This window comes from Equus quagga, chromosome 12 (assembly GCF_021613505.1).
Source record: "Equus quagga isolate Etosha38 chromosome 12, UCLA_HA_Equagga_1.0, whole genome shotgun sequence".
In the NCBI taxonomy this organism is placed as follows: Eukaryota; Metazoa; Chordata; class Mammalia; order Perissodactyla; family Equidae; genus Equus; species Equus quagga.
The window spans coordinates 106,435,042-106,462,571 of NC_060278.1; the positions used below are offsets into that span (position 1 = coordinate 106,435,042).

A 27,530-nucleotide genomic window follows, 5' to 3' on the forward strand; every position below is an offset into this window, starting at 1 on the left:
CTTCCTCGCTGGGCAGACCCGGGATTCCTCTTGAGGTGGGGATAGTAACACGGGCCACCTCGCGGGCAGATTCATGGGCAGGTGTACGTAAGGCACTCAGCATGTCCTGGTAATAATAGTGCAAGCCCCTGTCTCAGATGAGGGACCAGCAGCAAGGTGAGGATGAGCAGCTGGCACAAGGGACCCACTTTGGCAAAAGCCAACTCGATGGCAGCCAGAGCTCTGCCTCTTGCACAGGACAGGAAGGGGGAGTGACCTGACTAAGGGCAGAGAGAGTATGAGGGGATTCGGCTCCGACCCAGACCCCTCGGACCCCAAACCCAGCACTCCAGGGTGGCCAACTCTGCCGCAAATGGAAAATGAGGGAGGCAGGAGGTTGGGCATGCCGGGAACTGAGGAGCTGGGCGGCCTCTGGGCCTCGAGAGGGGAGGCCCACCAATCAGCTCCAGCCACTTGTTTTCAGGCAAGAATGTGGCCCAGTGAAGCCAGAGCTCAAAAGATTTCCAGGAGAGTCAAGAAATCTGGATCTCTGTGGGAAATAATCTCACTTTTAAAGTCGACTACTAATTCGATGAAGATGTGCACCACGTCAGATGACTATGGCTCCCAGGCCTCTGGTTTGAGATCTCTTCTCTATCTCGTGCTGCCTAGAATCTTGCAAACCACATTCTCTCCATCCGTGGCCAACAAATTTCGTGAATTGCCTCTTGCAGAAAGGCTATTCGCACGTCAATTCACTCATGCATCCATCCATGCACCCATCATTCATACATGCATCCACCATTCCATCCACCCGTTTATCCATTCACCTACCCACTCATCCATTTATCCCTTCACCTACCCATCCATCCATCCATCCAACCATCCAACCATTCGTCATCCATCCATCCATGCATCCAACTCCCATGCATGCATACATACATCTATTCATCCACCCATCCATCTATCCATCTATGCATCCATCATCCATCCATCCATCCACCCATCAGTCCATTCATAGATCCACCCAACAACCCATTCATTCATTTATCCATCCATCCACCCATGTATCTTTCCATCCATTCATGGAATACATGAAGCACACCTACCATGTGCTGAAGCTGGGAACACAAAGATGCAAAATGTGGTACAGGCTTACAATGGAATATTATTCAGCCTTAAAAAGGAATGAAACTCTGACAGATGCTACAACATGGATGAACTTTGAGGACATTATGCTAACTGAGTAAGCCAGTCACAAAAAGACGAATACTGTAGTATTCCACTTAAATGAGATCCCTAGAGTGGTCAGAGTCATAGAGACAGAAAGGAGAGTGGTGGTTTCCAGGCACAGGGAGGAGGGGAGAATGAGGAGCCATAGGTTAATGTGCACAGATTTTCACTTTCACAAGGTGAGAAGAGTTGTGGAGATGGACGGTGGAGATAGTCGCACAACCTTAAGTACGAACACACTTAATGCCACTGAACTGGACACTTAAAATGGTTCAGATGGTAAATTTTATGTTATGTGAATTTTACCACAATTTTTAAAATTGAAAAAAGAAAACAAAGAATGAGAAATCCCCAGGTCCATCCACCTGGCCAGTGACAAATCCGAGGATAGAATCAAGGCTCCTCCTGCTGACGCCACAAACCCATCTCCTCCACCACCAAACCTACCCAAAGGCCCTCACTTCTCCCCGGCCCCTGGGCAAGGCCAGCATCGCCTCTTCTGAACGAGCACACCCGCTGCCTGGCCGGCCCCCCATTCCCACTGTCCTTCTTTCCCCTCCATCCTCCACACAGCAGTTGATCTTCTCAGAAAATCCTCTGTATTGCTTGACTCTCCTGCTTAAACTCGTTCCATGGTCTCCCTTTGTTCCTAGGCTTGCGCTCCAAAGCCGCGGCCCCACGCCGTCTCTCACTGTTCTCCTCTGTCCGCACCGAACGCCACACATCGGCCTTGGTTCAGTGCCGCTTCCTGCCCCTGGGCATTTGGTCAAGGCTTCTCTGCCCGGAATCCCTTCCTGCCCCATGATTGGCTCCTTCTGCTCTTTCAGGTTTAGCTCAGATGTCACCACCTCTGGGACCCTTTGCACATTCTCCCCCAAACCCATTTCCTCCATGGCGGTATCACAATTTCTGGTCACGCCTTTGCTTCCTGGGTTATGTTCCATCTCCTCATGGACGGTGAAGTCTGTGAAAGCAGGGACTGCGCCTCATCGGCCGTGTGCCACCAGCCCAGAGACAGCATGCAGCAGGTGCTCAATAAATGTACCTTGAACAAATAGAGAGACAAATGAGTGAATAACAAGCCCTTCCTGTACTGCCAGTGGGCATGAAAGAGGACTGAGATGCAGAGAGAAGGAAGGGAGAGAACATTGGCGTAATTCTCTGATTTTAGTGACATTATTTTGGGTGTTTATTTATTCAGAGGCCATGAAGAAAGCTTCGAGGCCTCGGCAATTTTTAAATTTCTATGACTCAATCTCTGGGTTTGGAAGCATTTGCCAAATTTTGTCCACCACTTCCTGTCTCTGGGAGTTTCAGATTCCCTCTTTTAAAAAGATGAAGAAAATGGAAAAGGATTAAAATTCAGAAGCGTTAAGGACGAGGTGAGGTCCCTCTTTGTGTGTAGACGTCTATGTTGAACTGGGTACTTTGTTAAGCAAGACTATGGATTTCCTTTAAGTATATCTTGGTGATTTTAATAAGAAATTTTATTAGAAAAAGCAGAATTGAGTGGGAGATCGTGCTCTTCTCTCTGGTGCGGTGGGTCAACCTCCTGCAACTCCTAACCTCCAACTCCTGAAAATCGGGCCAGGAGGCGTGGCTGGGATGCAGCAGCCTCGGGGCCCAGAGGAAACGGGCCAGCCTCAGACTCAGGCACAAACAGAAAAGGCATGGCTGCCGTCCTCCCGTCCATCCAGCCAGGCCGCCAACAGCCAGCTCTCGAGGACTCCCAGCAAAAATGTCCAAGTTCTCTGCCTCTCCCCTCTGTAGCGCTCTGGCTCAGCTGGAGAGTTCACAGCAGGCATCTGCTGAGCACCGAGCGTTCAGAATACATCAGCTCGTTTCATCGGAGTACACAGGTCTTAGCTAGTACCGTGATTATCCCCATTTTTCAGATAAGGAAACTGGGCAGAGGGACGCTAAGTAGTTCATCCCGGGTCACATTGCTAGTTAGGGGTGAAGGCACTAAAGGGGCTAGAGCTGCACAGCCCTATGAACTCTTGAACTAACCCATCAGCGTTCCCTTCTGAGATGGGACCCAGACTGATGAGGAGCTGCTGGGCGTGGAGTCGAAATTGGCCGGTACAGGATCAAGAGAGACAAAGGAGCGAGAAGGTCTGGACGAGGTGGGGGTGGGGAGCAGAATCAGCCACCACGATTTTTCACACCACACAGAAATAGCAGAAAAGGACGATCTGGGAACCACAGCTCTTTCTAAAAGTTCAGCAAAACTGACCTCATGTGGAAGTGAGTAACGGAAAAGCACTGAGGTCAAACCCCATGCAGAGTTATAATCACTGAAATAGAGTGAAGACCAGGATAACATCCCTGCAGAAATGAAGTCATGCCAGGTAACCTTCTACTTCAAAATGAGGCAAAAATATAAAGAAAATGATGCAAGACACGAAAAAACAGTGTAAACCAGAATCAGAAAAAACTCAGAAATGAAGTGACAGAACTCAGGAAAGAACTAGAAATAAAGGAAAATAATAATTATAAAAGTGAAGACTAAACTAGAAGAAATACAGGAGTGAATAAACACAGCAAATGACGCCCTAAGAGAATTAGAACATGAAAAAATTTTAAACTCCGAAATAAAGAGCTTGCAGCCAAGATGTTGTAAAGGGAGCAGATTTATGTTCCTGCCACAAACACTAAAAAGCCAAACAAAATACTTGAAACGATGATTTTCAGACATTGGAAAACAGGCGTCACAGACAGCCATTCCCTGAGAAAAAGAAAGAAAAAATGGACACCAAGGTGAGTCCTTGCAGCTCACAGCTTACTGATTCCAGGGCATCGTGCTAGGAGGAGGGACCCCAACAGCTTGGCAATCTCCCTGAGGTGAGAAGACAAAGTCGACAATTCAGGGAGGTCAAAATGGTTAGAACTTCAGCAGTGTCGCAGAGAAGAGAGAACTGCACAGAGAGAAAATTCCAGAAATCTACCAAGGGTTTCTCCCAAGTCGTCAGGCAAGTACTGACCAGTGCGTATGTGTGAAGAAATGCCCCAGAGCTGGGGGCAGAACTGCCAGAAAGAAACAGGCTGAGCAGTTCCTGGAGCTCACACAGGCGTGGGAATCACCACCAGCCAGGACAGGAAAACCCAGGAATACACAGGATGTCGGGTGGAGTACTCAGAGGGCATTGCCTCAGTGGTTGGGCCAAAGTAACCCTGGACTGTCGTGGTCTGGTCTGAAAATGATTAAAAACAAACTTCAAAAGGAGCAAAATGTTTTCAGGAAACATTACTGCATTCTAGAACAAAGCTCATAAATTAAAGGAATACAAAACTATCTAGCACCCTCAACAAGGTAAAATCTGTAATTCCAATTTAAAAAGCATGAAAATAATGAGAAAAAAGTTAATCACTAGACAGATAATAGAATTAGCAGACAATATGGAAAAGTTATTATAACTATGTTCTATATGTTCAAGAAGATGGAGGAAAGTGTTAAGGAGAGACATGGAAAATAAAAATAACCCAATCAAACTTCTGGAGGTGAAAATAATAATGTCCTGACAAATACACTGGATGAGATTAATGGCAGATTAGACGTTGACAGAAGAAAAGATTAGTGAGCTTGTATACATCATAATTGAAAATGTCCAAAAAGGTAAAGAGAGAGGAAAAAACAACAACAAAAAGAAGAGATCAAAAGCATTTCAGGAAAAATGACAACTATTGAAGACTGGCAAAGAAGATCTAAGGAAGAGATAATAGGAGTCGCTGAGTAAGAACACCAAAGCAAAGAAACAGAACCAACGCTAAGAATGATAATTCAGGAAAACGTTGCTGAATACAAGGAGATTTGAATCTACACGTTGAAAGCACGATGGAACTCGTTTATATCTTGATCACAACGGTGGTGGCGTGACTATGTCAAAACTAATAGAAATGTACAAGATAAAGAGTGGATTTTACTATGTGTAAATTATACCCCCATTTTTCAGGGTGATTTGAAATTACATACTGCAACAGAACACATGTAGAAACCTGCGAATGTCGGCCCAGGAGGACCATCACTGGGTCATAAAGTCAAATTACAGGACTTTAAAGAAAAAAGAGAAAAAATCCATTGGACATTTGGGCAAAAGCAGCAAGTGATTTATCAGAGAAAAGAAAATTAGATTACCATCACACTTCTCGACAGCAGTGTTTTACGCCAGAAGACAATGGAATAATATTTTTAAGGCATTCAAAGAAAACATGAGCCAAGGATTTTAAACTGCACAAGCCGCCTTGCGTGTGTGAAGGGCACAAACTGTAATGAACGTGCCAGAGGTCAGGGACACCCTCCCCGCGAGTGCTTCCCAAGGAATCTTGTCAGGAATGAAATCCCTTTCAAACAACCAAAATGACCAGAGAAAAACTGACATGAAGATTGATGGTGAATATTAAACATTTGTTTACCTTTAAACTGATAGTAGAGAGGGTTAAAGGGAGAGAACGTAGTGTGCAATGGCAATATCTTCCTCAACACGATACAGGGCAAGCGTGCAAAAGTGGAGAGAACAGGGAGGGCAGGGGCACAGATGCACTGCTGTCAGTGCAGCATCACAACTAAGCTGCTCTCCGGGATTATCTTGGTGGTGTTGGTATTAGAATTATTCTGAGACTGTTGTGGTGTTCTATGAGATAAACTAAGAGAATAGCTGTGAGGTATATTAATTCTGTCATCATCTGTGCCGATGAATACCTGGGTATTAAGTGAAAAAATCAGTAGTCCTAGATTTTCAATTTGAATACTTAATCTCCTAGCTCTGAGTGGGACAATGCCCTAAAAACAATAATCAGCCTGAGAGCAATGAGCTTCTGAGGGACCGAGAGTGCAATGTCAAAGTACCATTGCCCATCAGGAGAAGCCAGGGCTTCTTGGAGAAACGGCTGATTCAAGGTCTAGGGCAGAAATGTGCTCAGTGCGCCCAGAAAAAGTGAGAAAAGAATCCAGGTGTGCTAGAGTCATGTCAAAGGACAAAACAGCCAACTCAAAGAACCTTCCAGTAGCCGAAGACAAGGCAATTCGAACTTCAAAGACGATACTCTTTCTAACGGATTAAAACCCATCACATATGGTTAGATCGATGAGTTCATAATGATATTTAAAAAGTAACAATTGGTCATCTTTGAAGGATGATGAGGAATCAACTCATCATTTTGGAAATTGATGCAGGAAGAAAAAGGACCAGCTGTTCTATTTTACTCCTGTGAACTGTACCACTGGGTAAATCAGATAATAGATGAGGAGAAATATCTCTTTACACAAATATTTCAGCTAATAAGTGATGAAGGAACAATGGAATTAGAATATGACCATTTTGCAACCCCCGCTTAATCGAGAGATCTAAGCATCGAGCACCGAGAGCTGCTAACATCAGAAAAAGAGAGACATCGGAAAAAGACATCAGACGAGGCTCGCCTCTTGATGAAAGAACACAGCATCATCGTGGTCCAGCTAAAAGGATGGAACCTGGGTCTGATCAAGCCTCTGGACCAGCTGCCAATTTACAGCAAACACAGAGGAAAAGGAACATGTTGACCTGCCTAGAGTCTGCAGCAGCCAAGCCCAGACCGCAGGAAATTCTGCAGGTCAATTTTCTTGGGTTCGCCCAAGAAATTATAACATATTACAGGGGGAACAAGGAGGAAGGATGGAGGAGGAAAGTGTAAACTAACAGACATAACAAGTTTTTTTTTAAGAGAAGACTAAACCACAGTGGCTAAAGTGCAAAGCAGGTAATAAAACTATGAAGAAACACGAGAAAGCGATGGTTACAAAAGGTGGGGTCCTTTTACGGGCGTGGTTGGGCTATGTGGAGGGTCTTCGAGGGCAGAAGGCCAAGTTCTGCTTCTTCATCCAGGCGGGGCTGCGGGGCTGTTCTCCCATAGTAATCCATTCAGCTGTAGAGCTGTTTTGTGCGCTTGTCAATCTGTTGTGTTTTACAATAAAAAAGGTTAAGAACCTGCATACACAGAATCATCTTGATGGTACTTAAAGCACATCTACTGGAAGGACAGAACAGAATCCCTGAAACAGCGACAGTGACCGTCTCCAGGAGAGAGGACTTTTCTTCGTGCCTTTCCGTATTTTCCACTGTGGCCTTTTAACCGGAGAAAAAGTTGTGTGTCTATTTTCGGCTTCTTTAATCTTTGATCTTTTAATTGGAGGTCCCAGAGGGAGGAGAGGTCTGATTTGGATTTTTCTGTCCTGTTAACCACTGTATCCCCAGTGCCTAAAACAGATGCCAAAATGTAAAGGGCAGTCGATACACAGTTATTGAATAAAGGAATGGCTGGACAGAGCCAGCATGTTTAAACATCCTGCGAGGGGAAAAGTAATTGGTCTCCTCACCCCAGCTCCTTTCAGAAAACAATTAACTCATCCATCAAAACTCACCGCCACCTTCCCACCTGACGCTCCGGCTCCGGAACTGGAACAGCATGGCCTTGTTGAGTGCTGGTCCCTCTGTCAGTGGACAGCTGGCCTCCAGGACATTGCTGGATACACTCCTGCTGCTAAGTCATCCCCACAGAGGAAACATGAAGACAGCTGCTGTCCTACCTGAGCGCCTGGGACGCGCCCTCCAAATTCAACCCTGCAGTGGGCTGGAACAGGTGCCACCCAGCATGTCACAAGCATACAGCATTTGGAGACGAAGCAATGTTCATGTCACAAAAACAGAATCCTCATGAACACCCCTCCCCTCAAGGAAAACATCAAAGTGCTACTTACCAATAGGTGTGTTGAGGCAGAAAAAATTATGAGCACCATTATATCATTTCAGTAACGGAAATGCAGCAAAATTGTTCTCTAGGCACAAAAGTCATGATAGAAAAGCAGTTTGGACCAAACTATTTGGAGTGTTTGCTATGTGCTGGCCACTGTGAAATAGTTCATTGACTCCTACAGCCATAACTCTATGAAGGAGTAGCTATTATCATCACCAGGGTGGAGGAAAGAAAACTGATGCTCAGAGAGGTTAAGTAATCTGCCCAAGGTCACACAGCTCTTAAGTGGCCAGGTTGGGATTTGATCCCACTTCTGTCTAACCTGGAGCCTATGCTCTTAACCTGATGCTGGAGCTTGGGGGAGGTGGGGTGGGAGGCAAGATGCCCCCCTGCTCTGTAACTGTATCACCTTGGATGTGACAGGAAATCGATCTCCAAACTACCTGAGAACCATTATTGGCTCATGTAGCAGGAAATCTGGAGAAGGGTGGGCTTCAGCAGCTTGGTGACATCATAGGGACCCTCCCTGGTGCCTTTCTATTTTGTTCTGTGGATCACTGTGTGTGAGACAGCTCCTGGGTGGAACGGCACCCACTCAGACGGGGCAGATACCAAGAAGCTCAGGATGGGCTCTTTCCGATGGTGCGGGGACCACAAGGAGCAGCGACCCCGCCCTTCATAGCAGCCACAGAAGCCGTCAGCCCTTTCCCAAGGAGGGGCCATCAGCACCTGGCAAGACCTGCAGCTCGAGGTCACCTGACAGAGGCTGAGGAATGCAGGCGCTGTCACCCCAGCTCAGCCAGGGGGAGCCAGGGGCATCAATTCCCCAGCCCCTCTGTCCTCCCGCCCTCCAAGCAAGTGCTGGGGCCTCCCATTGTCCCCCCCCCCCCAACCCCAAGCTGGAGAGCAAGGGATCCCGGCCACACAGCAGTCCTCCAGGACACTGGGGCCCTCTGGCCTCAGCTTCTCCACCTGCCAAATGGGTGTGAGCTGCTGGATGCAGTGGTCGGAGGATCAAGTGAGGCGATCCTCACCAACGGCCTTGGAGCTCTTCACAGAAAGCTCCCTGGGGGGCTGCCCGTGGCCGAGGGGTTAACTTCATGCGCTCTGCTTCAGTGGCCCAGGGTTCCGGTGGTTTGGATCCTGGGTGTGGACATGGCACCGCTCATCAAGCCATGCTGAGGCGGCGTCCCACATAGAAGAACTAAAAGGACCTACAATGAGGGGCTAGCCTGGCGGCGCAGCGGTTAAGTTTGCACGTTCTGCTTCAGGAGCCCGGGGTTCGAGGGTTCAGATCCCAGGTGCAGACACGGCACCCCTTGGCACACCATGCTGTGGTAGGCATCCCACATATAAAGCAGAGGAAGATGGGCACAGATGTTAGCTCAGGGCCAATCTTCCTCAGCAAAAAGAGGAGGATTGGCAGCAGATGTTAGCTCAGGGCTAATCTTCCTCAAAAAAAATAAAAATAAAAAAATAAAAGGACCTTCAACTAGAATATACAAGTATTTACTGGGACTTGAGGAAGAAAAGAAAAGGAGGATTGGCAGCAGATGTTAGCTCAGGGCCAATCTTCAAAAAAAAAAGTTCCTGGGCTCTGAAGGGGAAAGTTCTCACCCTCGGATCCCCCGCAGCTGGCTGAGTGCCTAGCAGTACGTAACAGGCACCTTTTAACCCCTCCTGGCTCCCCCCTCACTGACAAACAAAGTCCTGACAATGGCTCTCAGGCTCTGCAGCCCCCAGTTGTCACCTCTCTGCCCTCATCTACTCCTCCCCCCGGACTCCCCTCCAGCCCCAACACACCACACTCCCTCCCACCCCAGGGCCGTTGCACATGCAACTCCTTCTGCCCAGAACACTCTCCCTCCCATGTCCACACGGTGTGTCCACTGCTTTCAGGACCAAGTTCGAATGTCACTTCCTCAATTTGACCATCCTTGACCAGGGGTGCCTGAACCCCAGCCCGTTCACCCAGCTTTATGCTTCTTCTTGGCACCTGTCCCTTCCTGACACCTGAGCAGGTGTTTATCGCCCTAGAACCACATCTGTGTCTTGTTCCCCACTTCATTCCCAGCATTGGCGCCTGGCACATGGGAGACACCCATTACGTATCTGTTTCGTTACCTGAACCTGTATCACACACTCCTCATACATTCCTCGTCATCCTTATTACTCAGCACTTGGCTCCCGTCTGCTCACTTCATCCTCCAACAACAGCGCATCCTACAGCGGTGGCTGCGGGCGCTCGAGGTGCAGCCGGCCTGCCTCTCTTGGAAGCGCACAGCCAGACCTGCGCTGAGGGCTGTCTGAGCAACGCCCTGCCCATAACCCCGTGGGGCAAGGCCTCCCCGCCGAGAGCCACACACACAGCGAGCAGACTGCAAATGAATGAGTGAGTGGGCAGAAGTGTCACCGTGTGGTTAAACCGTCCCCCGCATAGTGTCTGAAGCGGTGGATTTCCTCTTCCCTGGCTGGCTTAATCGGAATTTCCCATCCCCAAGCAGGTCTGAGGGCTTGTTCCCAACCGGAGCCCACGAGGAAGGCTCCGGCAGCCTGGCGCTCTCTGCCTGTTGGAGAGCGGTCTCCCAGCCGCCCTGCCTCGCCCTCCGCCTGGCCGGCAGAGTGGACAGATCCCTAGCTGCTCCCCTTTCTGTTTTATCAGCGTGTGGAGCTGTGAAGATGTTGAGTGGCTGCCACAGCGAGAGTTGCAGTCGGAAGCTTGGCAGCCTCTGGTCCTGAACCCTAACCACCGAGGACGGATGCCAGGGAGGGCCTGAGAAGAGGCCAGCAGGCAGGGCTGGGGACGCCCACACAGTCAGCCTCTAAGATCCCCCTTTGTCCCATTAGCTCTGCACTGCACTGTGGGAAGCTCATGGCCTGTCCATCAACTGAGCTTGCAAGTTGCCATTAAAGACAATTTTCTGAGAACAACACGGGGCTGAGTCCAGGGAAGCACGGGGGCCCTGCCTCCTGTCCACGTGCTGGCCGGGCCAGGGGTCGCTCTGCAAAGAATGGCCATTGTCGAGGACATCAGAGGGCTGCCACCCCAGTGCCAAGCCCTGGGGTTTGGAAGTGGCTCTCTGGGAGCAGAATAACCGGCAGGCCCCGATGCTGGCGTGGGCAGGGCGTTTCCAGTCCCCGAGGCCCTAACGGGGATAGGAGAGAGGTCACCCAGACCCCGAGCCCAGTACAAGGCCAAGTAACCACAGAATAATTGCCGACATCTCTGACGCACACAGTGTGCCAGGCTGGGACCAGTGTGAGCACTTAGTCATCCCCAAAATCCTGCACAGAAGAGGCCGTTCTGCCCACGTGAGACGAGAGCCCTGGGCTGGAATCCAGATCACAGCTGGGAGAGGCGAGACCAGCCATTTCTACACTCACAATTTGGCGCCCAACTGCCTGCCTCCTTCTTGCTCCTTCCAGTCCACTCAACACCCTGCAGTCAGAGCCGGTGAACAGAGACCTGCTTGTGCCCTGCCAAGCTCCATACCATTCAGTGGCTCCCCAGTGCTCCGGGGGGGAAAGCACAAACTCCTTGATGCGGTTCCCAAAGGAGCCCAGCAGCTACCCGGCCAGCCTTTCCAGCCCCATGCCCACCATGCTCCTCCCTTCTCATTCCTTCGTCCCCTCTCTCTGTCTCTCTCTTTATTTCTCTCTCTCTCTGTCTCTCTGTCTGACCTAAGTTCCTTTGTTCTTTCCAGGGTCCTGGTCTCTCTTGCTTCCATCTTTGTCCTAACACAGCACTTATCAGACCTTGCAGTAAGCCCTTTGTAAATTATGGGCATCCCTACACACACACACACTCACACACACAATTATAAATTCCACGAGGAGGGCAGGGACCATGTCTTTCCTGTCCACACTCCATCCCCACACAGTGCCTGGCGGCGGGCAGGTGGTCGGTGCACGTGTCCCGGCTTCAGTGATGGAAGTCCGCTGCTGAGGTCCTGGCTCTTTCCTCAACACCTCGGTGCTTCACAAGGTAGCTCGCTGTGCACTGGGGCTTGGTTGGTTTGGGGTTTTTTTTCCTTCTAAAAATGCAGCTCTGTGACTGTTTGAAGGTTAAGGGAAGTTCGGGCTTGTAGTCGGGGCAGACTTTCAGCAAGGAGCTGAGTCATCACCGTGCTCCCTCAAGGTCAGACTTAACCATTATTTCATGATCGTGTTCCGGGGAACAAGGGGCAAAGCCCTGAGTGGAAGGGGTGGTTCCCCTGCTCCGGGCTCATCCTTCCGCCTTCCGACCGAGGCCTGTGATGACGGCCGTCCCCTCTCCTATTGGGGTTTCTGTGAGGGTGGGAGAAGGTTATGCATTCTAAGGCTCTTTGAGTTGACTTTCTTTTTCCAGTTGTCTTAGTCAGTTTGAACTATTATAATAAAAATACCATGCACTGGGGGCTTAAACAGCAGACATCTATTTCCCACAGTTCTGGAGACGGAGAGTCCAGGGTCGAGGTGCTGCCGACTCGGTTCCTGGGGAGAGCCGCTCCTGGCTTGCAGATGGCCTCCTTCTCGCTGCGTCCTGGCCTGGCAGAGAGAGCATCTTCCTCAAGTCCTGTCTTATCCGGGCACCGATCCCCTCATGGGGCCTCCACCCTCACCACCTAACCACCTCCCAGAGGTCCCACCTCCTAACATGCTCGCAGTGGAGATTTGACTTCAACTTACGAATCCAGGAGACACAGGGTTCGGCCCGCGGCACCAGGATTAACCCGCCGCCCTGGCACTCTTCTCGTCCCTGCTGACTGCTGCGCTGCAGGGTCCTCAGACTCGGCAGGCACAAGAATCCCTGGGCTGGGAGCCTCCCAGGAAGGTAGGCTGCTGAGCCTGCCCTCGATTCAGATTCAGGAGGACTCAGGGACCTGGAAATCTGCATGCCTGACAAGCCCTCCACATCACTCTAACGAAGTGGTCCATGCAGCACACTTTGAAAAACGGCGTCTAGGGTGTTGGGGATGCTCCACTTCTGTGTCATGAGCTGTCATTTCCTTGAACTCAGAAGCATTTTGCAACATACGAAGAGCCATGTAAATAAAAACAACTAGTGTCAGCCATGTGCCAGACACAGTCATCGTTCATCTCATTTGTTACCACAGCAACCCAAGGAGGTCGTGCCGGCCTCCGCTTGCTAGGCTGCTAGGCTGAGGCTCCGGAAGTTACAGATCCTGCCCCAGATCACGCAACACGCAAATACCCAGGTGTCGCCCACCGAGGTGCTCGGACCCACGACGCCTCAGGCCTCTCCATTGGTTCACGACGCCCTGTGGGTCCAGAACCAAGGTCAAGCCAGGGCAGGCGATCAGGAATGAGACTTCGCAGGTTCATCTAGACTCAGGCAAGCACTAAATGGCGAGCAGACGGTGGACCACGGACAGGGACTGTGCTGGCCTTGGGCAGGTGGCAACTCTCTGCCTCAGCGGCCTCGTCTATGAGGCAGAAATCGAATGCCGACTCCACAGGGCTGCTCGAGGATTGCAACACGTGTCCAGAGCCCGGGACACAGGAAGCGCTCCGTGAGCGTAGTCATTGGGACCGTGGCAGATGTGGCGACTGTTGTGGGAGGTTGAGATGTCTTCGCTTAACAAGGTGGCTTCACCGATACAGATGTGGGCTTCCATTAAGCTTTTAAACTAGTTAATTGGCTGTTGAAAACATTTTAAAGATTAAGTAGTAAAAAAAATTCATTTCTAGTTAATTAGCAACTCACTCTATTATTAGTTTTCAACCCGTAATTTTTACAGCCCACGCTCCTCTCTTCTGCTCCGTCCTATGACTCGTCACCATCTCACCCAGGGTTGCTCTGTTTCCTCGTGACACCTCGTTGTCAATGTTGTTACTTAAGTGTGCGAAGCCTTATGGGATACGTTTGGAACAAAAGTCACTTTGCGAACAGAAATGAAGCTGACATACGTTGCATTCAGACCTCTAGTGGGGACCACAGGGGGGACAAGGGAGAAGAGCTCATGGATGCCCTTGGTTGTGGGCTGAGAAAAACCGCCTCTCTCCCTGCCTGGTTGACCAAGAGGATGTTACTGAGAGAATCTCCCTGGGGAGGGAAAGAGTCCTTCCTTGCTTATGATGCAAACTGAAAATGAAAAGATAACACAAGAGCAGAGTTCCTTGTCTTCTCCATTCTGCTCCTCTCAGGGACCACGAAAGAGACACACAGGCTCTTTGCAAGTTCTTTGCAAGTTCTATTTCCATATCTGTAAAAATAAGAATTTGTTGGTGGTGGAGGAAGTGAGAGGAATGCGGCCAGTCCCTGCTGTCCGGATAGATTTGGGGCTGGGGCATACCAGCTGACGGATTTGAAAAACAAACCAAGAGCAGAGATGCTTTTAATCAAAGAGACAAACTCAAGAGTAGAAGTACAATTGACCGCAAACCTGCTGGGAGCCACCCTTTGGCAAGTGGTGGGGGAAGGGCAGCGGGACATGTTTGGGGACCCTGGTTACAGGCTTAAAGGGTTTTGCTCACTTCTCTCCACCGGGATGTCCAGGGCAGCTGCCAGCCCATATGGTCCCCTTGTGCAAGTTAGGAAACACGTTCCCTCAGAGGGGGCTGCTCCACACCTGGCGGTTGAAATAGGGGCAGCCGGGCTGCATTTATACCCTCTGCTGAGCCCAGCGGATGCAGAGAGAGAGAGAGAAGCCATGTGTGGTATGCAGGGGGAAGTGCCCTGTCCCCCTTCAAGGAAGGACCACCCAGCTATGTGAGCATCCTCCACGAGGTCCCGGGGCAGCTGGCATCGGTGACTGAGCCACGCTGGGGCACTAAAATCTGGCTCCTCAGGCTGCAGCCCCCGCCAGCGCCTGCGTGGACTTCTCCCTCTGCCCAGCCCTGCTTCCCCCATCTTTGACTTCCATCGACAGGTGTTGGTCCCTAATAAACATGTCAGACCACAAATTCCATGTCAGCATCTGCTTCTTAAGAACCCAACCTGCATCTCCACATCCTGCCCTTTCAGTCCAGTTGGGGAGACAGACATCAGTAAAAGAATCTGGAACATATATGAAAAATTGCAGCTAAAATCTCTGGAAAAGGGGAGCTGCCTGATGGTGGAAGGATGTGGGGAGAAACAGGTCTGGGAGGGGCCTTGTTCAGGATGAACTCTGTTGGGATGGTGGGGTTATCTAGGGGAGGGGGAGAAGAGGAAGGGTCTTTCCAGGCTGAGGCACAGGCACAGGTCCTGGGGGGCAGGGGACAGAGAAGAGGCTGAGGTGGGGGAGCTCAGAGCAGGAGGAGAGATGTGAGAAGAAGCTGGGAATCTGGCAGGGGCTGGACCGTGTAAGGTCTGGTGGACAGAAGTAAGGAGTTCGGCTTTTATTCTAAGGCTGATGTTTTTAAACCTGGGGTGATCTGATCAGATCTGCCTTGTGAAAAGCTCCTTCAGCCTGCTGGGAGGTGGGACGGGCCACGCGAGGCTGGGAGGGGGTCTGGACTATTTGAACACAAGGAACCACAGTCTTTCCCGTGCAGCTAAGGGGGGACCTGTGCAGAGGGGCTGGAAGGACATTCCTGGGGCCCCAGCTTGGCTGTTTTCGGGCACTCCCCAGGATGCCTTGGCCAGCCCATCCTGTACTCCACCCATCCAGGGCGGGTGGGCTTCGTCAGCCCCCGGGGCCAGTGCCTCTGGGATGAGCTCAGCTCTCTGGCTCCTGCCTGCGAGGTGGCCTGCCCATAGGGACTCCCTACCAGAATACTTGCTGGCATTTGGGAGTGCCAGGGTCGCAGCCTTGCGTGGTCCTGTATTTTTCCAAGCCTGTGGGACGTGGGAGGCGAGAGACAGCAGTGAAGTGGTGACGGTGAAGGCAGGCACATGGTCTGTCACTGCAGCCCCGGATCCTTATTAGAACATTCATCAGGCGGACAGGTGGGGGGAGCAGGAAGGCGGCGGGGGCGGGGAGGGAGCGCTGGGCAGAAGTCATGTGAACTCGAGGAATGCCCTAGCTGGCATTTGGAGCTCTGGGATCTAGAGCTTGAGAGGCAGAGTGGACTGTGCTCCCTCTGGAAAAATGTCAGGTGTGGCTGTTGAGGGGAAAATTGAGAAGGGCGTTGTAAATTGTGGGGACTGTTGACCAGGTTCTACCTGTCCAGCCCATCTACACCACCATCCGAATGGACTGTTACGACCCCCACTTACGGGAGGGGAAACGACGTGCAGGAAGGTAAAGACGTGCTTGAGGCCGTACCGCTGCAAAGGCAAGGCCAGGATTCCCACCTGGGTCTGGGGGCACCAAAGCCACCCCCCAAGTCACCTGCCCACCTTCTGGGGGCCCAGGGGGAGCAGACAGGGCCCTGTGTGCAGGGAGCTGGCGGGCCAGGTGGACACCAGGCAGTAGCTAAGTGCTGGGCACTGGGACCCGCGGTGCTGTTGATAAGAGGTCCCTGCCTGCAGGGGGCCTCCCGTGTGCAGGGCACCTGTGCGCCTCATTCTCACCTCCGCTCAGCAAGGGAGGAAGAACAGAGATTTAATAATAATAATAAAAATATCTTCCGTGGATGAACTCTTCCGTGTTCCTCCTGCTGAGGACAACTAAACCTGTCAGGGATGTTTGAACTCTGGCCGGACCCCGGCAAAGCCGGGGTTCCAGAGGACTCGCTGACATGGTCCCCACGGGCAGCCTCCTCCCGGGGAGAGGGAGGGATGGGGGGGTGGCTCTGAGGGGCAGACACCCAGCACAAACCGCTCCTTCCCCCTCCAGACTCAACATCCCCTCCCCATCTGCCACCCACCGCAGCTTATCTAGGCTGCTTATCACGGACCAAGTCAGGCATCCATCCAGTCCATTTGATAAGCACCTACTGTGTGCCAGGGATGCTTCTAGGCCCCAAAGACACAGAGGGGAAGACAACACAGTCCCTGCTCTCATGGAACTTGAGGGTGGAAGACACAAACACCTAAACTCATAAATGGATAAGGGGACTTCAGATAACACGACTGCCATACAGGGAACAAAGCAGGTTGATGTGCAGGAGGGCGACCAGGCGGACAAGGGCCGCCATGAGCCGAGCGGTCAGGGCAGTCTCCCCGACATCAGATGAGGAGCCGGGGCACCAGCTCCAGGGAGCTCTTGGCAAAGAGAACAGGGACAAAGGGCCTCCACGGGCTTCCCAGGTCCACTCCAGGTACTGGGCGTGGCTAACGCACGAAGTATATTAACACCTGGGGTCACAGTCGGCAATAATGGAGATCCCAGTGCAGTCATTTAAGATTCCTTGAGCTTGTTTCTCCAGCAAGACGAGGAAAGCTGTTGAAACCTATGTGATGAGTAGCAGGAATTCAGATCCCGGCTCCACCGTTTCATCCTCCTGAGACACAGTCTCCGATGGGCTCGGGACATCCCCTCCGAGGTTGTCGTGAAGATTAGTTCAGATCAGGACTAGACGTCAGTCAGTAGGCTGCCCTGAGCACAGCAGTTCTTAACATCCTTTATTATGGGTGGCAATACTGCTGTGAATGATGGAAACTAGCATCCATTAAGCACTTCCCATATGCCAGACATTATTCTGAGTGCCTTACATAGATTAACACACCCTCACCACCCTGTGAGGGGGGACTATTATTACCCCCATTTTATAGACAAGGGAACTGAGAGACAGAGAGGCAAAGCCACTTCCCCAAAGTCACACAGCTGCTGAACAACAGAGCTGGGATTCGAACTCAGGCCGGCCTGGCCCCAGGGCATGATGCCAATGTTCCCGCTGGATTTTATCCCCCCAATAGCCCCACGAGGAGGGCAGGGTGGACAGGATTAACCTCGCTTCGTGCCTCCATTGCCATATCTATAAAGGGGACCTCAGTGTCTTGTTCAGAGTCACCGCAGCTCAGAGGCAGCAGAGCGCACAGGAGCCGGGACCTCGTCTCCCGGTTTGGCACCCAGCCCCCCACCACACACCATTGCTCTCAGCGCCTTGCACACCCTGGTATTTGGCCGGTACCTAGTGGTCGTTTCTGAATTTTTCCCAGGCATTTTCCTTTGGATCACATCTCTTTCTAGACTTGGAGATGAAACTAGATACAACATTGCTGCAAAGCTGAGACCAGCCTGACTTTTGCCTGCTGCTGAAAGGTTGCTCCCTCCTCCTGAGGCTGAAGACACGACTGGTGATTACAACCAGCAAGAAAACCAGTGATAACGGAATCCGCCAATGTGAACGAACGACCCTCCCCAGCGACCGGTGCCACGTCTTTATGCTACAAGGAGACAAAGGCTGACGATTTCTTTTCAGATTTTATCACTTGCTTCCAAAAAGGCAGAGGCCCAGGCAGGGGGACTATCGGAGGATGGATGGGCGTCTGGCATTGATTGGTACCCAGCCTGAATAATATATCAAGGGCCAGTGACTTCATCACAAAAGCCTTGAGAGCCAGCCTCCTGCAAACCAGACTCCCCAGGGACTTGCCTCACCAGGTGTCTGAAATTGGAAATAAAGTGAGAGGAAAGTTCCTCACCAGACTCTTCAAGTCGGCCTCCCAGGCTGAGGGATGAAGGCAAAGGAGCGTTCCCGAGGCTCCTGGCACGCCAGGCCTCATAATAGGCCCTTGTGCCCCAGGGGTAGGCCCCCACAGCTCCTCTTGAGTTCTAGATGAGTCGATTGGTAAGGTAAGGCTGCCTCCTGGGCTTTGCACACAATAAGAGAGACACAGGAAGGAAGCGATGCTTAGGAAGGAGTGATGAGGCAGTGGGCCCCTGGGTGCCAAGCCCTGTGCTATAGGCTGCAAACAGGAGAAGGATGAGCAACCGGTCCTCCTTCCTCCCTCCTTTCTTCCTTCCTCGAACATCTGCTGAAGTTCTGGCTATATGGCAGGCACTGTGCTACGAAGCAGGCACACAGCACTCGACAGGCTGCCTCAGCCGCTGCCCCACACCTGCCTATCACTGATCATCTGTCCAGCACTGACTCTTGTCACCCACAGGATCAGTGGAGGATCGAGCCCACTTTGTGGAAGAGAAAAGGGAGACTCCAAGAGAGGTTATGCTCCGTCACTAGCCCTGTGACCTTGGGCAAGTGGCGGAATTTGGACCCATTTTTCCCACCTTATGTCCAGCTCACTCCTCTCATGCCTCCTTTCCTTCTATGTAGCTCTGTGCAAAAGGGTCAGATCTCCCAGTAGGAGATAACTCCTTGCTCATCCCTGTGTTCCAAAAAGAACCTAGCACAAACCCAGACACCATGGATTTTTTGTAGGGTTTTTTTTTTTTTTTTTTTTGCTGAGGAAGATTATCCCCAAGCTAACATCTGTGCCATTCTTCCTCTTTTTTTGCTTGAGCAAGTTTAGCCCTGAGCTAACATCTGTGCCAATCTTCTATTTTATATGTGGGTCGCCACCACAACATGGCTGATGAGTGGTGTAGGTCCATACCTAGGAACTGAAACCATGAAACTGGGCTGCCCAGACGGAGCATGCTGAGCTTAACCTCTAGGCCACGGAGCTGGCGCCCAGACACCATGGAACGAAGACAAGAACCCTTGGCCTTCCAGGTCATGAGCACCCTCACCAACTAGGTCTGGCTGCTGTCCATGGTACCACCCAGAAGCACGGAGCGGCTAATGTTGGGTGGCTACAGCCATTCTTGGGAAGCTAAAAGACCGTCATCACCCAATTCGTGGTTTTGACAGCCACCAATGGGTTTGATTGGGACTTGCCAACATTTCTTGCCTGCCTCCTTCTTCCTCTCCCAGGATCATTTCCATTGGCCAGTGGAGGCCTTGGATCAGCTGTCTTAGCCTTTTTTGTCTCTCGTTTCTTCCCAAGTTATTCTTAACCTTCAAAACAGAGAAAACTCACCACCAGCTGAACCTGGTGTAGCACATGCAGTTCCAATAGCTCTCAAGTTGTTAATAAAATATTTTGCTTTGTATTCAATATGTGTAGCTCTGTTGTCCATTATACCACATTAACAGAGACCCCAACTGTAATATATATTTGTTACGTGGTTTCCCAAATGTCAATCACCCTCATGCCTCCCACATGACCTTTGCCATCTTCTTATACCACCTGCTATTCCACATTGAATACATTTCCTCAAACCAACTCACTTTTCGAAAAGCTTTAATAGACCTTATATTTTACAGCAGTTTTAGATTTACAGAAAAATTGAACAGAAATTACGGAGGGTACTTTCCCGCTCTTTTCTGCACGCATTCTCCCTGTTATTGCCATTTTGCATTAGTCTGATACATTTGTTACAACTGGTGAACAAACATTGATATATTATTATCAACTAAAGCTCACAGTTTACGGTAGGGTTCATTGTTTCTGTTGTATCGTTCTATACGACAAACCTGAGTTTTGACAAATGCATAATGACATGCAGCACACAGAATAGTTTCCCCACCAGAAACCGCCCTGGGCTCCACCTCTTTATTTCCATTCCCTCCCCATGAACCTCGGGCAGCCACGGGTCATTTTACTCCTTCTACGGTTTTGCCTTTTCCCCAATGTCATATACTTGGAATCATACAGTATGTAGCCTTTTCAGACTGGCTTCCTCAATTAATTTTTTTGACTTAAATAAGTTTATTTAAAAGAGAAATTGTATATCATCATCACAGATAGAGATTCAGATTCATTTAGAATGAATAAAAAGAAACCATAGGGATTCAGCGAAAATGGCAGAGTAATGATCTCTGAAAATCCTCTATTCCACAAAAGTCACGACAAAAGCTGGCAAAAATGTCAGGATCAACTTTTTCAGAATTCTTGAAATTAATGAGAGGCCTAAAGCAATCTGGAGAGAATTTAGTCAAAAAAATGACTGAATATCAGTAATAACAGTGAGTTTCACAGCATATTAACTGGCTCTATCTACATCCCTTTTTCTCCAGCTCTGAGTTAGCCTTAAAAAACAACAGCCCATGACCACGGGGAAAACCTACAGCCTGGCAGCCCCTGGAAGGCACAGAATAAGGGTGGAGCCCCTTCAAAGCCTCTCTGAGAGAATCTTCATTATGCGACGTGTCTGGTGGGTCCCTGGAGGCCTCTACTTTCAAGGCTGTCCTAATTTGACCTTACTCAAACCCTGCCCAGGGTGGAAAGCCTGGGCATTTGTCAAAAACGATTAGAAGTAAATGATTAGCTTCCTGGCTGCCTGAGTGTTGAAGACACGCCCCCACATCCACGCAGAGCACCACAACAAGAACTGGGGCACTTAACAGTTCCAAGCATTTCAGGAAATCTCTATCCCATCGTTGGCTCACCATTAAGCAAACTGAGCAGAGACTTCAGTGGCCACACATGAAAAACAGTATAATACACCGTATTGATAAAATTACGGCAAAAGCCACACAGTCATCTCAATAGAGGCAGAAAAAGCATCTGACAGAGGCAACATCCTTTCATGGTATACACAGTGAACAAATTAGGAATAGAGAGAACCTCCTCAACCTGACAAAGGGCACCTGTGAAAAACTCACGGCTAACGTCATACTTCATGGTGAAACACCGGCTTTCTCCCTAAGATGGAGAATAAGACAAGGACAGCTACTCTCACTTCTCCTGTTCAACATTGCACTGGAGGCTCCAGCCAGGCAATTAGGCAGGAAAAGGAAATATAAGGCATCCAGAGGGAAACAAAGAAATGAAACCATATGTATTTGAAGATGATAAATCTTGTCTACAGGAAATCCTAAAGAATCCACAAATAAACTGTTAGAGCCAATAAGCAAGTTCAGAAAGGTTGCAGGATACAAGATCAATGTAAAAAATCAACTGTTTTCTACACATTAGCAATGAACAACTCGAAAATGAAACTAAGAAAGTGATTCCATCTATAACAGCATCCAAAAGAGTAAAAGACTTAGGAGGAAATCTAACAGAAGAACAAGACACATACACTGAAAACTATAAAACGTTGGTGAAAAAAATCAAAGAAGATTTAAATAAATGGAAAAACGTGCCAAGTCCACGATGAGGAGACTTACTGCTGTGAAAATGACAGTATTCTCCAAGTCGATCTACAGCTTCAGCACAATCCCCAACCTTGCATTAGGCAACGGTTTATTAGATACAACAGCTAAAGCACAAGCAGCCAGAGAAAAAATGGATAAATTGTACTGCATCAAAATTGAAAACTTTTATGCTTCAACAGACACTAGCAAGAAAGTGAAAAAACAACCCACAGAACAGCAGAAAACATTTGCAAGTTGTCTGACTGTAAGCCCAGCTGTGCAAGCTGTGAGGAGAAGGCAGCAGAGAGACGGAAGGAAAGAACCTGAGAAGGCGTACGAGACATGAGCGTTTACGTACGGGGAGTCCAGGAGCGGCAGGCTGGATGGAGTCGTGTGCCACCACCACAAACAGAATGGGCGTTGCTTAAGTAGGCAGAGGAACAAAGGCAACCTACTTACCAAAACCAACTGTCCTTGCAGGACCAGAATTCCAAGGACCAGCAGCTCACATGGAAGGGCTCTGTGTTCCTTCAAGACGTGATGCTCTTTGAGATAAGCAGATGCAGCTCTGGATTATTAAAACACCAGATGGTTGGTGTCACACTTCGAAGAAGGCCAGGAGGACCCATGGTTGCTATAGGACACATAGGTTATTACTGGGCAAGCGAGACCCTACACAAGTCATATATCTGAGAAGGATCTTGTATCCAGAACACAAAAAGAACTCCTTACGACTCAACAATGAAGACACCCAATTTAATGGGTAAAGAACCTGAATAGACATATCTTCAAGGAAGACACACAAATAGCCAAAACGCATATGAAAAGTCAACTTTATTAGTCATTAGAGAAACACAAATCAAAACAACGAGATACTACTTCCTACCCACTAGGATGACTATCAAAAAGAGGAACGATAACAAATGTTGGTGAAGTTGTGGAGGAATTGGACCCTTCACACATTATTGGCAGGAATGTAAGAGCGTGTGGCCACTTGGAAAACAGTTTGGCAGTGCCTCAGAGAGTTAAACACAGAGTTACCACATGACCCAGCAATTCCACTCCTAGCTACGTATCCAAGAGACCTGAAAATATATCCTCACACAAAACTTGTACAGGAATGTTCATAGCAGCATCGTTCATAATAACAAAAAGTGGAAACAACCCAAATGTCCATCAACAGGTGAATGGATACAAAAATGTGGTATAGATTCATACAATGGGATATTATTAGGCCATATAAAGGAATAAAGTATTGGTACATGCTACAACATGGGTGAACCTTGAAAACATGCTAAGCAAAAGAAATCAAACACAAAGGGCCACATATGATATTATTCATTTATATGAAACGTCTAGAATGAGCAAATCCACAGGCAGGAAGTAGAAAAGGCATTGCCAGGGGCTGGGAAAAGGGGAGAAGGGGAGAGACGGCTAATGGGTATGGAGTTTCTCTTGAGGGTGATGAAGAAGTTTTGGAATTAGACAGTGGTGACGGTTGCACAACTTTGTGAATATACTAAAAACTACTGCAATGTACACCTTAAAAGGGTGAATTTTGTATATATAAACTATATCTTAATTTTCTAAAAGACAATCACAAAAGTAAATACCATGACAAGGAAATAGTTGCTGTACATTAAAAGACAACATTAAAATGACAAAATTAAAAATAAGAAATGAATGTAACCATTTCACAAAAATGTATTCTTGAAAATAAGTTTATGGATGAGAAAAGGAAGCTCTATAAGTCACTAATCAAGGAACACTCGGTTTGATGTGGTTTTGTTTAATACGAGGCTTTATGTCAACTCTGTGACTTAGCGTGGACGTTAACCAGCACTGCGAATTCCAGCTCATCCATGTACATCGTCAGAAAGGACAAAACCTACGCAACCACTACGTTAGTTAAGATAGACGTGCCGGACATCAAAGCAGCTTAAACAAAAGAGATGTCACTCTCCCTGCCCCGTAACCATCCGCAGCTAATAAGGCAGTTTCCTGGTGCTGGGCACCAAGACTCCTTCCATCCTATCTCTCAGCCCCGTCTAGGGGGTAGCCGTTGTCCACATGGCCCCAAACGACTGGCCACCATGTCCCTTTCACGGTGAGGGGAGAAAAGGAGCGGAGGGCATTCCCAGACCTTTGAGGACATAACTGAGAACTTCTGCATAGCACTTCTTCTTCTCATTCCCATTGGCTAACACTGTGACCACGCCCAGCTGCAAGGTAGTCTGGGAAATGTAGTCCTAGTCTGGGCGGCCATGTAACCAGCTAGCATTGTGTTGATGAGAGAACAGATATTTGTGGGGCGGGGGGCAAATGGCTGTCCCTAAGTCAACCTTCTCTGAGCGGTTGGATAATGAGGATTAATTAGGATGCAGGTGGTTTACAGACTGACTCAGAGGAAACTCTGCCTAGGCCAAGGAAATTGGAAAGAGTAATTGTTTACAGCCAGATTAGAAGAAAGACTGTAATGATTGAACTCGGTTTCCTGCTGAAAATGTGCTTTAAATAGCCAGGTTGGTCTTGAAGTTGGAATGACGATACAAATAATAATAATTCATGATTTGTGTGTTATTTGCCGTGTGCCAGCTCTCGAAAACACTGTAGGAGGAAAGTACTATTACTGTTCCATGTTTCAGAGGGGGAAACTGAGGCTCAGAGAGGTTAAGAGGCCTGTTCAAGGTCACTCTGCTGGGTAGGTGGTAAAGTCACACTCACACCCGGCACCAGCTGGCTGCAGAGCTGTGTTCCGGGCTTCCTCGCAGGGGTCCCGGTGGCGGGTCAGCCTGGAGATTCTGGGAACAGACGTCAACGCCAAGGTGAAGGCTGAGCTCCTCCCAGAGCTTCTCTGCTTCATCCCGACCGCCACGCGCCCGTCTCCATGCACGTTCCACACGAGGGAAGTTGTGACTGGGTCTGGGCTTGCTTTCAAAGCCTGTTTGTGAATATCAAGTCTTCCGGTTGAGTCCTCATTGAATGCTTTTGAAGATTTCCAGTTGTTAGGAACAAAGGAGAATTAAAATCCAAAGCTTGCCATCTGAGGCACCCAGGCTCCTGACATCTGGCTGCTCGTGACATCACCGCCCACGGTGCCCCTCCTGGGGCAGCGCCTTTGGATTCTGCATGAGTCATAGGACTCACTCGGCCCAAGGCATAAGCAAACGCCTTGTTTGTCTGGTGAGGACAGGGCCCTGGGGCAAAGTCACTGGTATTCTTGAAAGAAATGTTCCCCAGTCAGTAAGAGATGGGTTCACGGGGCGGGTTTGGGACCCGCGTGTCCCGTGGAAAATAGGACAGAAAGCATTTGATGGCGGATAGGCGAGCATCCTCAGAGCGCCAGCAGAGCTTGGGGCTTCTTAAGAGCAGCTAGTTGGTTTCATTAAAGGATCAGGTCTCGTGCTAGAAACCGAGCCCAACGATAGAAGCAGAAATACCCGCAAGGATGCGTGTGATCATCCTAGCACTGCTCTGCTCCTCGTAAGGGAAAGAAAGGAGCGGGGAGAAGAGGAGGAAAGGGAGGGAGACAGGGAAGAAAGAAGAGGGGGACGGAGGGAGGGAGAAGGAAAAGCTAAATGCCCTTGGGAAGCCTGGGGAAGCAGCGGTCCCCGACAAGATGCAGTCGGCACATCGTGGAAGCCTGGTTCTAACACCCAGAAACCCCACCCAGAGGCCCTTTCGTCGTGAACATCTGGAGGTTCCTGATGGAAAGGCACAAAGTCACTAATTTGCATCACACACCTGCCCGGTGCCAGCCCCTGCTGGACTCTGGAGCGTACCGATGGGAATAACAATGCATCCGATAATAATAACGGCCAGCATTTACTGAGCAGTTACTATGTGCCAAGCAATATTCTAAGCTCTTGATACGTATCAAATTCCTTAATTCTCATCACAACCCGGTGAGGTAGCGGGGCATATTCTCTCCATTCTACAGAAAGGGAAAATGAGGATCTGAGCAGAACTTGCTGAGGGGAACCGGCTGAGGAGCAGCTGCGCCTGAATTCCGGCCTGGCTCCAGAGCCCCCCTCTCACCGTGGGGAGACCTTGCCTCAGCAGCCCCAGCCTCAGGAAGCCCACAGCCCAGGGAGGGTGACCAGGCTGTAGGCAAACCCCTCCTAGCATAGGACGCACCATGAGCGAGGCACAGAGGAGGGAGTGGCACGTCACTGCATAGTGAGGCAGGGAAGGAAGAGGACAAGCGAGTTTGTGGGTCTGAGGTGGGCGAGACAAGGCATCAGGGGTCCAGATGGGAGGAGGCCCCCGGGTGGGCTGAGCTAGGAGCTGGGCTTTGTCTGGGGCAGGCAAGGGATCCTCGGCACAGGGCAGCTCGCCCAGGCTCAGCTCGGATGCCAGGCATCCTTCCAGGGCAATAACCCTCCTCAGGCTGCCCTGCCCGATGAACAAGCCCGAGCCCCTCCAGGTGGGGGGGCTCCTAATCCCAGGCGGGCACCCATCCCACTCCTGATGGGGCTGGGAGTGAACTCAAGATGCCTGTTCCAATTCCAGGCCCTTCCTTGTGGAACTTTCCATTTCCTGTGGGATGACGTGCTATTTGAGCTTCTGCAGCCACTCCTTTTTTTTCTTTTCTTTTCTTTTTTTTTTTTTTTGAGGAAGATTGGCCCCAAGAAAACATCCGTGCCCATCCTCCTCTATTTTATTTGCAGGATTCCTGCCACAGCATAGCTTGATAAGCGGTGCTAGGTCTGCGCCCAGGATCTGAACCTGCGAACCCCAGGCCTATGAAGCAGAGTGCGTGAACTGAACTTAGTGCTACGCCACCAGGCCAGCCCCAACTTCTGCAGCCACCTGTGCTCTGTAAATCCACATGGTAGCGTGTGGCCTCAACCTCACCCACTGCAGAGAATAAGAATCGTCATGACGATGCTGACGACCGTTTAGGAAGCACTCTGCGCCGGCACTGTGGTGCACGCGCTGTCTCATTAAGTCATTAAGAGGAATAGCGACAAATAATAATGACAGCGATCCTGAGGGCCAGTGCTCCGGGGCTCACTGTGTGCCTACAGGTGCCCACGGACTGGCTGCACAACGACCTGCCGAGGCAAGGACAGTGGTCTTCCTCCTCTCACACTCTGGGTCACCGAGGAGCTTGTCTGAGAGCTCGCTGCCGGACAGAGACCAGAACTCAAAGCCAATGACTGACGACCCGAGTCTGTGTATTTAACCCTGGCGTGGACAGCACAGATTGTCCAAGAGCCCTCACAGCGTCCACGGGGCCCAGGGTGTTTCCTTAGTCGGTTGCATTTTCTTCCTGTTTTATGCCATTGTTTCGTAGAAGTGGGACCCAAACTGGAAAGTTGGGTCCCTCGTGTCCGTGATCTAGAAACGAACTTGTAGAAACACAGGCTAGAACTCGTACATTAAAAGAGCTCCTCACCTGGGCTGGTAAGAGCTCTCCTGGGAACGTCCTCCCGATGAATCCTCAGGACAACTGGGTTTACGGAGCACGCACCACGTGCCAGGCGATATTCCACAGGAGTTACCTTACCGAGGAGGAAACCGAGGCACGGGAGCGGAAGTCACTTGCCCGAGTCGCACAGCTAGTAAGTGGCAAAGCAGCAGCTTGGACCCAGCAGTGAGCTGCCAGAGCCCAGCAGGGCCGGCCGGCAGCCCCTCCCCAGCGCCTGAGAGTCCCAGTGAGTCGCGCGGTGACCTGCTCCCTCTGACAC

The 27,530-nt window shown here is 50.0% G+C and overlaps 1 long non-coding RNA gene across 1 annotated transcript; it reads right to left on the reverse strand.

Moving 5' to 3' along the window:
• Window positions 1-1,513: 1,513 nt before the first annotated feature.
• Window positions 1,514-27,530, reverse strand: LOC124248104 (uncharacterized). The gene is made up of 3 exons (XR_006890944.1): window positions 27,239-27,530; window positions 22,297-22,405; window positions 1,514-2,257 (listed from the first exon to the last, which is right to left on the reverse strand). It is a non-coding gene; the product is annotated as an uncharacterized LOC124248104 (long non-coding RNA).